Here is a 12,681-nt window from a genome sequence, read left to right as displayed (position 1 = left end):
GCGTGTGGTTTTGATGTTAACCAGTGGTGCTGCTTTTTCAGGCAAGGACTTCCTTCTAACACAACGACCACAGTTCTTTATTTTAGTCTCAATATCAGCACCCATCTTAGGCCAATAAAATCTTGCCCTCACTAGATCATGAGTCCTCTCCCACCCCATATGACCCATATCATCATGGAGCAGCTTGAGAACAGTAGACCTAAGAGAGACAGGGAGTACAAGCTGGTAAGTTGTAACTGAGTCACACTGTCGTTTCCTATACAGAAGGCCATTTCTCATTTCAAAACGTTTCCATTCTCTGAGCATCAGTTTTATATCAAATGTTTCAGACCTGTTTTCACGTGGAACATCAGCACCAGATTCCAGTAACTGAATGACGTGGTTTATGCTTGGGTCAGATCTTTGGTGTTCTTTAAGCTCATGCTCAGAAAACAAGGGAGCAGCTACTTGACCAGATATTTCAGCATCACTGTATGCATCAGGAATGGCATCAGCACTCATAGCCAAGGACTCAACCAGAATGACACAAGGTGAGTTCTCACTGTTCTCATTGAGAAGATGCTTATTACATATAGCTGCTACAGTGTCAGGGCATACACTGTTAGAGCTTGGAAGGGATCCGAGAAGACGTGAGGTGAGTTGTTGAATCCTGTTTTCCTCTTCCAATGTCACACTATCTGCAGCCAGAGTTTGATGAGGCCTCCGTGATAGGCCGTCGGCATCCTGGTTAGCCTTCCCAGCTCTGTATTTGATTTGGAAGTTGAAGGTAGACAACGCTGCTAACCAGCGATAACTCGCTGCGTCAAGTTTTGCCGTGGTCAGAATATATGTAAGCGGGTTGTTATCCGTTACAACGATGAACTCGTTACCGTAAAGGTAATCATGGAATTTTTCGACAATGGACCATTTCAGAGCTAGAAATTCTAGCTTATGAGCTGGATATCTGGTCTCGCTTGGTGTCAATCCCCTACTAGCATAGGCAATGACGCGCATTTTACCATCCTGCTCCTGATAAAGAGCGGCACCCAGGCCCGTGGTACTAGCGTCAGTGTGCAGAGCATATTGGAGCTTTGGATCTGCAAACCCCAATACAGGGGATGATGTTAACTTCTCCTTAATGCATTCAAAGGCTGACTGACAAACAGGTGTCCATCTGTCTGCAAAGGGTTCTCGAGGATTGAGATATTTAGAAGTGCCTGTTTGTTTCTGGCCTTTTCTGAGAGGTGGATAGCCACATGTGAGATCGTTTAAGGGCCGGACTATCTTTGAATAGTCCTTAACAAATCGACGATAATAGCCTGTGAACCCTAAAAATGACTTCAGCTGTTTCAAGTTTTGTGGCACTGGCCAGGTCTTGATAGCAGCAACCTTTTCAGGATCAGTCTGCACACCATTTTTGGAGACAATATGGCCCAAATATTTAACTGATGTCTGGAAAAAGCGACATTTTTTCGGGGACAACTTTAAGCCATATTCACGAAGACGGTCCAAAACATGCTTTAGCCTCTGTTCATGTTGCTCGAGGGAGTCTGAGAAAACAATCAAATCGTCTAGGAAGACGAGTACCTCCTTGAGATTAATGTCTCCCATACACCTCTCCATTAACCTCTGAAAGGTGCTGGGAGCATTTGTGATGCCTTGGGGCATTCGATTGAACTCATAAAACCCCAGTGGGCATACGAAGGCTGTTTTGGCTTTATCCTCCTCCTCCATCTCTATCTGGTAATAGCCTGACTTCAAGTCCATGACAGAAAACCAGTTTGAACCAGATAGGGCGGAGAAGGTCTCTTCGAGGTTTGGCAACGCGTAAGCATCTTTTACCGTTTGCACATTAAGCTTGCGGTAATCCACACAGAGGCGTACCTCACCATTCTTTTTCTTGACTACAACGATGGGGAATGAGAAGGGAGATTCTGACTGTCTTATTACCCCAGCATCGAGAAGCATTTTAAGGTGTTTCCTGACTGCTTCGTAGTCATTTGGATGAATGGGCCGCGATCTCTGTTTTATAGGCGTTTCGTCTTTAAGCTTGATCTTATGCTTAACTTTAGTGGCATGGCCAAAGTCGAGATCGTGGCATGCAAAAACGTCACGGTAGGCACTAAGACTCTGCGTGACCCGACTTTCCCATTCCTTGGGCAGAGGTGAATCGCCAAAATCAAAGGTCAACTGGTCACTGGGTAATGAACATGAGTCTGCAGACAGGCTGCAACAGCCTGCAGAGTTTGCACTCGACGTGGTTTGAGTTTCAAGGACTTGGTCTGCAATGTGTAGTTCAGCAAGAACGCAGTTGCCAGGAAGGATGATGTCATGATCGGTTTCGTTTCTGATCCAAATAGGATGCTTGTAAGGACTTTGACGTGGCACTGTGATAAGGCAGCAATCGACAAAGATTCCTCCCGGAAGGGCTGAGGAAGTTGGCTGCTCTACAACTGCCCATCTGTCAGTGGTTGGTGAATTTAGGTGGGCGTAACTCTCTAGGCAAACCCTTTCATGAGCTGGTATTACGTAAGGTGTGTTGCCCTTCAGTGTCATTAGTCCAAGCTTTCCTGTGCTTTTTGTTTCATGTCTATGTTCAAGGATTTTTAAAATCTGACTATAGCCATAGACAGCTGATGAAATAGGAGTATCCCTACAGTGTTCCTCATATAAAACATCAAGGGCATTTGTACCAATTAAAACTGGTAAGTCTGTGCTGGAACGTAAATCAGGGACAATGAGAGCTAATGTAGAAATTTGGGGCTCAGACTCAACAAACTCTTTTGGAAAGCCAATTGGAACTTCTACATACCCTAGATAAGGTACAACTTGTCCATTTGCACCCTCAACATCTAAGTCACTGATTGGCTGGATGGGAAGATCAGACAAATGTCTCTGGTAAAATGAGTGTGAAATAGTCGTTACTTGCGACCCAGAGTCTAACAAAGAATTGCAACTCACTCCAGCTATGTTGACATTAGCTGTGCACTTCTTGCCAATTAAGCCCTTTGGAAAGCTGGAATGACGCATACTTGTTTGTGCACAACACTTTTTTGTTGGGCGGTTTTGAGTGGGACTTTTGTCGCTTCTAGTTCCAGTTTGTCCCTCAACTGAAACAGGAACTAGTTTAAATCAGAGTCACATTGGTCTTCCCAAGCTTTTTGTTTTACCCTTAGCTCTTTCCGCTTGGCTTCAACAGTACTGGGATTCGGCTCATTGTCACAAGAGGGAGCTATATGGCCATCCTCGCCACAGTTAAAGCAGAACCATGGGCGAGGCTTTTTGTTTTTGCCAAAGCCTTCATTTTTCAACGGAGAGTTCTGTGTTTGTGCCTCCTTTAGCTGCTGTTTCTTTACAGCTTTTGGGAACTTTGCCTGAGGTTTCTTTGCAACCATGGTTTCCATTGAAGCTTTTAAGGAACTTAACTGTTCTTGCAGTTGAGCAATTTGTTTTTGCAGTTTCTTGGCAGATGCTTGAGCGGAGCTGTCAGTAGCAGCAGCAGCTTGAAACTCAGTGGTTGGGTAAACATTTAAAGGATTGGACTGCACCTTTACTTTTGAAATTCCCAAGTGCTGCTTCATGCGAGTTGACTTGGCTGCCTGCTTATCTTCCTCTGTTCGCAAGAGTAAAAGCAGCTCAGAAAAGGAGGGTGGACTGGATTTCTTTTGCTCTAGATGGAGGCTAGCGATTAGGTTATCATCCCAGCATCCCCTACAGAACTGCTTCAAAAGCTGCTGATCGAAATCACTAACTGGGACTCCTCCCCCTTTTACAACTTTGTCAAGGGTAGTCTGCAGCCTGTGCACATAGGCTGAAGGTTTTTCGCCAGCATTTTGGTTTGTACTCAAGAATTTTGCGAACAGCTCATCAACGTCATCTACAGTTCCATATGCAGAATCAAGCAAGCTCAAAAAGTCTTTGAGGCTGGACAAGGGACCCAATTGTTTAACAATGTTTGCAGCTGGCGGTAAGAGGCTGTCAATGATCTTCCGTACTACTTGTCTTTCAGGAACAGAAGAATCTGCAAGATAAAACTCAACATGACTTCGCCAAGTGTCATAGTCAACCTCCGTATTAGGGCATGGAGTTTTTCCAGAAAAGGACCTGAATTTTACAGAGCTTGGATAGGATTGGGACATATCAGTACTTTTGACAATGTGCTCCACAATGACCCTCTGGACTTCAGGTGTGGTCAAGTGTTCAGGGTTCAAAATAGGAGCTGGTCTGTCAGTAAGGGAAGGATTGATGGTGTCAGTGGTCAGAGTGGGTGGGATAGTTTCACTGCTTGGTCGTCTCAAAACAGAACCAGGTATTAAAGGGACTGGGTCATCTACTGAAATGACCTTAGAGGGGGCTGTACCCTCCCTTTCCCCAGCAGAGGCCTGAAGTTTGTTAAGTTCACTAAGTAGCATTTTCTCATAATCTACCCCACTCACCTTAGCAATACCCTTTAAATTAGAAAGGTAAGACTCTGTAGTACTAGCCGTTAGCTTAGCACTGTAAATTGGGGATAAGAGGTGGATGCTGTGAACTACATTTGGGTCAGATGTTGTTCTGTGACAGGGTAGTTCACCCTGAATCGACTCAATGGCTGTGCCATACTCAAACTCAACTATAACTGTATCTTTAAAGTCAGGGTCAGAACTAGCAATTTTCACTGTTCGTGCAATAGAACCATAGTGTTGCAAAAACTTAACAACTTCTTCATCAGTCTCTGTACCAGAAAACCCACTGATTAGTACAGCATTTGGTACCTTGATACGTTCACGTTCAATGACATCCATGTTACTTCAGTGGAAAAATGTGCAAAAATTGTCATAAAACTGCCAACTGTGTGCCAATGATTGGATTAAAGGCATTAAATAGCCAAACTCCTCCTGGCTGGCTCGCCACTTTTATGTAACACCTGCTTAGTATAGTAGGATTAAACTTATAGACTAGATTCGAGAGGAGTAAAATAAATTTGAGAGAATTGAGTGTTGAACAGCCGGCAGATTTATTACAATGTTACAGTGGTGCAATAATCCAATGTAAACAGCATAGAAAATTAACAGAAGATCAACAGAGAAGAGCGCTCTTTTGAAAATAACAACAAAATAAAATAAAATAAGTAGTCTCTTTAGACCTGACTCCTGATGAGCAGGATATTGGGAGTTCAATAGTTTCCCAGAGAAACAATCCGTATGAAGTAAGCAGTTTTTGCTCTTGCTTATCTGAAATCCTGCGATTCGAAGTAATTCAGACTGTAGCTCTACTCCTGCATCCAGAACAGCTGGCCACACTGCTTTTGGATTCGCCAAGAGTTTTCACAGGGTCTGGCTCGCCATCCATATCCAGAACCACTTCAGATCCAGGATCACAAAAAACCAGTCTGCACATACAGTACAGAGCAATAAACAAAATAGTTCTTAACAGTTTTTCTAAATAAAATGAGATCTCATAAAGTTTTCAAAATCAAGTACACTGTTGTTTTAACATTGTTCTGTCTCTATGAATTCCATTTGTATTGCTTTACAGCATTACAATCAATTGTATTTATATACCCCTTTTTAAGGCATATGTAATCACATCATGAAATGTTTGTAACGTAACTAGTTTTAAATAACTTATTTACATGTATTAACCTATAACTGAAATTACAAAGTGCAGGAAAGGCACTGCACAACATTTATGGCTAAAAGAAAAGTGCATCCTGCATTAGTTTTGCGCATTTGTGAAGATGCCCAATCAAATAGACAATAAAATAAAATACGACATTCCATTTCACACACAATTCAAGTACTCCGACTGGTTTTAGCTTTTTTTAGACAATACAGAATTCGCACTGTTGCAGTGTTTACCACATGTACAATTAGCATAAGTTTTCCTGCTAACTTATCATCTCTAGTAACTCACCGGAATTCCCAAGAAACAAATACACGCTCTGCCTGGTTTTGGTCGAGAGTAAAACACATAAAGGCCTCTGAAAAGTACATAACTTTAAGTTAGAGACTGTTGAAAATACTTTATAACACTTATTTTATACCGAAAGACTCACTGTGTAGCTTGTTAATTGCTCTCGGGTGTCTTGCTCCGTTTTGCCTAGCTTAATGCAGCAACGTGCTTTTGTTGCATTCACTGAACTACGGAAAATCAAAGTGTGTTCAAGGGGTGTCGGAAATAATATTACCAGGTAAAAACAAGAAAATACTAGTAACCATGTCTATAGGGGTTACACATGACACACATGTCTAGCTAAAAAATAGCACATGGATGTAAGTAACGTAAATAAAGAATAAAAGGGTTTTCAGATAGCTCACAATACAAACGCAGCAACATACCTTACATTAGAAACACACTTATCATACTTATCAAAGTATTATCGTAACTTACATGGACTTTGTACAACTTATTCCTGCCGCGACAGACTGCTCTATACGCGTTACGGGGCATGCCTCTGATCACATCTGTCCTTAGTGCGACTGCGCATACAGTTCCGACAACCCCCGCAAGGATGACTTATGGTACAGATCAGCGGTTCATTACACTCCCACCAATCATGCTATGATTTACAAACTAGCTAATCATACATGATTTGAACAACAACAAAATGAGACCACTTCAACCAATATACAGGTGTACAAACATCATAGAGCAGGTGCCACCTGGACTGTTACATTGTTTATGTCAGTATGTCAGTTCCTCTCAGATAATAACATGGTTGTTATTATTCTCTTTCAACAAGAACCACCAGTTTTTGAATAGGCCGCTCGATGATGGGGGGCTTGAAAGCACGGTCCTGTTTCTTGGTCTGACTTTGGACTCCTACTTGAACTTTGACCCGACGGACTAAACCATCATCGCCTTCAATAGTTTCAACGATACGCCCCAGTTGCCACTGACACCTTGGTAACATATCTTCCTTGATGATAACAATGTCATTCACTTTTAGATTACGGCGGGTTGTGTGCCACTTCTGTCTTGTGGAGACATTCATGAGGTATTCTCTTTTCCACCTACCCCAGAACTGCTCAGTTAAGTATTGTACTCTACGCCACCTCTTCGCTGCATACAAGTCTTCTCTCACAAATTTCCCAGGTGGTGGTAGAGCAACTTTGGACTTCATCAGTATAAGATGGTTCGGAGTAAGAGGTTCAGGTGCCTTTGGGTCACAGATACTGCCCACAGTCAAGGGGCGGCTATTTACAATAGCCATGGCCTCATAAAACAAAGTTCTAAGAGAGGCATCGTCTAGTCTTCCTGCACACTGAGCAGTAGTGGCATTTAGCACATTACGAATGGTCCTAATTTGGCGTTCCCAGATGCCACCAGCATGACTTGCAGAAGGAGCATTGAAAACAAACTCACACTGTTTGTCTGCCAGGAAAGCCTCCAGTGCCTGCATGTCACATTGTTTGAGAGCCTCTCTGAACTCATTTCTGGCTCCTACAAAGTTTGTGCCTTGGTCACAGCGGAGTTGGCAAACAGCTCCTCTGAGGCTGATGAAGCATCTAAGGGCATTGATGAATGCATCTGTTGATAGGTCTTCTAGCATCTCGATATGAACAGCACGTGAAGACAGGCATGTAAAGATAAGCCCATACCTTTTGTACTCCTTACGGCCCCGCTTGATGGAAAATGGACCAAAGCAATCCATACCAGAGTACGAGAAAGGAGCGGAGGCTTCAGTCCTTTCTTTCGGGAGCTCTGCCATGCGTTGCTCCTCGGTGGGGCGCCGAAGTTTTCGACATTGCACACATTTATGTATTAACTTGGCAACTGCTTTGCTTCCCCCAAGCACCCAAAACCCATTTGCTCTGAGTTCTGCTAGGGTTTGACTGCGACCCTGATGACAGATGGTGGCATGGTAATGAGACAGTATTAGTCTTGTAATGTGACTTTCCTTTGGAAGGATAACCGGGTGTTTTAGTTCTCGACTGAGCGTTGCCTTTGTCAGTCTTCCACCTACACGAAGAAGTCCTTCATCTAAGATGGGATCAAGACAACTTAGGGGGCTAGAGCATGGAAGAGAGTTGCCCTTCTGAAGTGTCTTTATGTCTTGCAAAAAGGCTTGTCGCTGAACCAGACTGATTACTAGTTCACAAGCTTTTCTCCTTTCCTCTACCGTCACAATGCTGCTGACACGATCTGACTTCATGCCTAGTCTCTTAATTCTTGCAACTACTCTGATGAGCGTTGTCCAGCTGGAAAAGCGGCTTAGACGGTTCAGAATGTCATTTTGCTCATTGGCATGGGTGGCAAAGGTTTTCACCGATTTAACTTCAGGGTCACAGACTAGCAAATCTGGTGAAAAATGTAGTGTTGGGTGTAGCTCAGGTTTCCATAGAAATTTAGGACCCGATAACCAGTTTGTTGACAGAATGTCCCCTGCACATAGACCTCTCGAAGCGTGGTCAGCTGGGTTTTCTGCCGTATCCACATAGTGCCACTGAGCAGGGTCTGTGGTTTCTCGGATTAGCTGAACACGATTTGCGACAAACACATGGAATCGCCGTGCCTCATTGCTGATGTAGGCCAATACAACTTGGGAATCAGTCCAAAAGAATTCCTCGTCAATCTGCATGCCGAGCTCTGTTTTTAACATGACGCTTAGCCTTGCGGAGATTACTGCAGCCGAAAGCTCCAGCCTTGGGATGCTCATGAGCTTTGTTGGTGCGACTCTTGCTTTGGCTAACACAAGGCTACAGTGTACTTCATCCTTTCCATTCTTGTATCTGAGGTAGGAACATGCACCATAACCTATGTTACTGGCATCTGAAAAGTGATGCAGTTCCACCCTCACTATGTTGCCAAAGTCTGGAGGATGGTAGCATCTGGGTATCGCTATTTCCTTTAGCCTGTGTAGATCCCTTTTCCATTGCTCCCACCGTGCATGTAGGCTATCGGGAAGCTGATCATCCCAACCTACGCCCATGCGACACAGCTCCTGGAGAATACATTTACCACTCAGGATAAAGGGAGCTACAAGACCCAGAGGGTCGTAGAGGGAGGAGACAGCGGACAGGATACCACGACGAGTTGAGGGTTGGTCCCTTTTGTCAATGTTGAAGCTGAAGGTGTCACTTTCTATTGACCACTGAATGCCAAGTACGTGACCCTCCGCTGTTGAATCCAGGCTAAGGTTGAGAGGTCCGGTGGTTACTGCCCTTTCTGAAGGCGCAACACCACATAGCGCCTCCACCTTGTTCGAGTTAAATTTGTGCAAGTGTAAACCTCCAGTCTTACACAGCTGCTGTGCATTGATAATCAGGTCTGTAGCTTCTGTGACTGATGGGACGCTAGTCAGTCCATCATCAACGTAAAAGTTCTTTTCAATGAAAGCAGCAGCCGAAGGATAATCGGCTTCGCATTGCTGTGCAAGATATTTAAGGCCGAAATTGGCACACCCTGGAGAGGAACCAGCACCGAAAAGGTGCACCGCCATTCTATACTCTTGGGGTTCTGTTTCCAGCTGACCGCCCTTCCACCATAGGAACCTCAGGTAGTTCCGCATGTTGGGTGGAACATAGAACTGATGGAACATTTTTTCAATGTCGCAGGTGATGGCTACTGCTTCCCTCCTAAAGCGGCAGAGAACTCCTACTAGAGAGTTTATCAGATCAGGGCCAGTCAATAAGGTGTCATTCAGAGAGATGCCCAGAAACTTGGCTGAACAGTCGAAGACCACCCTAAGTTTATCTGGTTTCCTAGGATGGTACACCCCATGATGTGGGATGTACCAAATTGTCTCTCCCTCATGTGCTGGGGGGGCTGGTTCTGCAACACCTTTGCTGATGGTTTCCTCCATGAATGCTGTGTAATGGTCATGGTACTGCCTGTTGGACCTTAACTTCCTCTTGAGGTGTTGCAAACGAGCTTCAGCCAGTCGCTTGTTGTTTGGCAGCATAGGTGGAGAGCTGCCCTTGAAAGGAAGTGGCATCTCATAGTGTCCATCCTTCCTTTTTGTGATTGTGCTGCTGAGGAGTTTTACAAAATGAACATCATCTTGAGAAACATATTTGTCTTGATAGTTTCTTTCGCTGAAATCCATTTCTAGGACCTTCAACACATCATTGACCGGAGGCAATGGCATTTCCTTTACTGCCACTCTGTGTACAAAGCTTTGATGTTCCTTTCTATCAAGATATGGATTTGCTGATCCTATGATGCTCCAGCCAAGCACGGTTCTTTGAGCAAATGGATGGTTTTCTGACCCTACAATGACTTCTAGAGGGGCCAGTGCTGATGGGCAATCATAGCCAATCAGCAATCCCACTTCACAGTCTTGAAGTGGCTGCAGCTTGTTTGCCAGTTGCCTCAGATGTGGCCACTGAAGTGCGGTGTCCTTTGTAGGAATGTGAGACTTATCGACTGGGATGAAATCCCTTGTATCGTCCCTTGCTCGTTCAGTGAGAGACTGAGATTACCGAAAAGCATCACTGAACGACACAGGAAATCATTCCTGCCTGTGGCCATCTCCCTGTACAACGCATCCACTTAACACACTGTTTGCTGCTACAGCTACACATGTTTCTTTTCCAACTATTTATTTATAAGTGACTTATGTATGTATGTATGTATATATATGTATATATTGTACTATTCTTAGTTAGCGTATTGTCTGTCTTGTCTTAATGTTGGTTTAAAATGGAGCACTGTAACAAAAAATAATTTCCCCCAGGGATCAATAAAGTATTCTGATTCTGATTCTGATTCTGATATGCCTGGCGTAGCTGAACATGCGACTCACTATGGAGCCCACGAACTTGCAATCCACAAGCCACTTTGCTAGCTATGACTGTGTCTACTGCTGTCATTGTACTGAGCCTTAATTGCACTGGCTGAGTCTTCACATTTAGTGCAGAGACCAGATCTCCCAAGATGAAAGTTGAATCGCTCTGTGTCGAGCAGAGCATATGTGAGAATCTCACTGTGGGGGTCTTCCTTTGTCTCATTTCCTGCAGATGGTGAATCACTGTTTAACATTTCACTGGCTCCCTCAATTCTCTCTATGTGCAAGCAAGTTGGATGATTTCGACCACATATAGTGCATGTGTGCCTTCTTTTGCATTCTTTACTAGTGTGACCCTTTCTTAAACAGCCAAAGCAAAGACGATTTTCACGAATGAAAGCTCTCTTTTCATCAGGAAGCCTTGTGGCAAAGGTTGGGCACTTGGCGACACCGTGTGTTTCATCGTTGCAGACGAAGCATGGTGGTCTTGGCTTTGAAATTAAGGTCCCTGGTTTACCTGCAGAGTGCTTAGCTTGAGCATTGGTGCTGAGTGCCTTGGTTCTCTTAGGAAGCCTTTCATCTGTAACTTTAGTGGTTAATAAGAAGGGAGAAGCAATGGGGTTGCAGGCTATTCTAGCTTCCCTTTGTAGAAATCTGGTGAAATGAGCAAATGGTGGATACTCTTGACATCTGTCTAGTTCATCCACAACAACACGACCCCATCTGCGTACCAGCCATTCGGGTAGTTTTTTGAGAAGTTTATGATTTTCTTCACAATCATTTAGAATTGCCAGCCCTTTAACATGAGGGATGGCCTCGGCACAACTTTGAAGGAAATCTGAAAACTCTCTGAGGGCTACTGGGTCATTGGGAGCTATTTTTGGCCATTTCATCAGTTTATCCCTGAAAGCCTTTTGGACGACAAATGAACTTCCATACCTCTCCTGAAGAATCTCCCAGGCACCCTGATATGCATCTTCTGAGTTTCGATAGAAGAATCCTTCGACCGCCTTCCGTGCCTCACCAGCAAGATAACTTTTCAAGTACAACATTTTTTCGCCTGCGGGGAGGGGTTTGTGGCCAATCAATGCCATAAAGGATATCTTCCAGTCTATAAACTTTAAAGGGTTACCAGTGAACACTGTGGGTTCAGGTGCAGGCAGACGGTTGGAGACGAACAAGCTTGCAAGCTCCTGTGTTAAGCTGACCTCCTGTTGCCTTTGCAAAATCTCAGGTGGTGCACACTGAGGTCGAAATGATTCAGCCTGTGGATTCAATGGATTCTGAGATTCAATGATTTGGCTATCAAGTTGTGATTTGTCATCTGCTTCATACTTAAGGCTTTCCAATCCATCGTAGTTGTTGTAAGCTCTCACTCTGGCTGCTGCTACTTTTACCTCATTTTCTGCCTGTAGCTGTTGCAGTTTAGTTCTCTCTTCCTCTAGCTTTGCTGTCATTTCTGCAATCATTTGTGCTTCCTTGATTTTCCACTCATGCTCTAAGCTACTCAACTTGGCTTGCTGTTCATGTATTCGTTGCATTGCCTTCGCCTGTTCTAGTTTAGCTGCAAGGTCAGCTTCGGCATCCACACGTTTGCTAGAAGTCGTAGATGTGGCTCCAGAGTATGAATCTGAGCCCTTTGAATGCTCTGAAATAACTGTTTCTGTTTCAGTTTTCCCAAAAACAGATCCATACTCCTCCTTACTTAATATCATCCTTACACGCTCCTTCTCGAGCCTGTCATTAAAAGTCTTATCTATATCTTCTAGTCGTTTACTAATGAGATCACAAATTTCTGTTGTTAGGGCAACACACGCATCCATTTTCTTGACAACATCTGGAGTAGAAGTATGATTACGTCGGATAGGCTCATACAGTTCATGCATTAATGCTTCTTTAGCCTTAATGTCCGTTTGTGTTCTAACAAGGTCTTCGTTTGAGCAGAAACCTTTCAGCCTTGTTCTAACTCCTCTTGCTAACTCCTTCCAGGA

General features: G+C 44.0%; 1 protein-coding gene across 2 annotated transcripts in view; it reads left to right on the top strand.

Annotated features, from left to right (window-relative positions):
- Nucleotides 1-12,681, top strand: part of LOC146613845 (metabotropic glycine receptor-like) — a 117,220-nt gene that overhangs the window by 26,248 nt on the left and 78,291 nt on the right. The gene's annotated exons all lie outside the window — the stretch shown is intronic.

This window comes from Diplotaxodon limnothrissa, linkage group LG18 (assembly GCF_057381915.1).
Source record: "Diplotaxodon limnothrissa isolate DT_005_m linkage group LG18, D_limnothrissa_male_GT1.1, whole genome shotgun sequence".
NCBI lineage: Eukaryota > Metazoa > Chordata > Actinopteri > Cichliformes > Cichlidae > Diplotaxodon > Diplotaxodon limnothrissa.
Note: the sequence above shows the minus strand (reverse complement) of the source record. Positions and strands in the feature narration are given on the sequence as shown.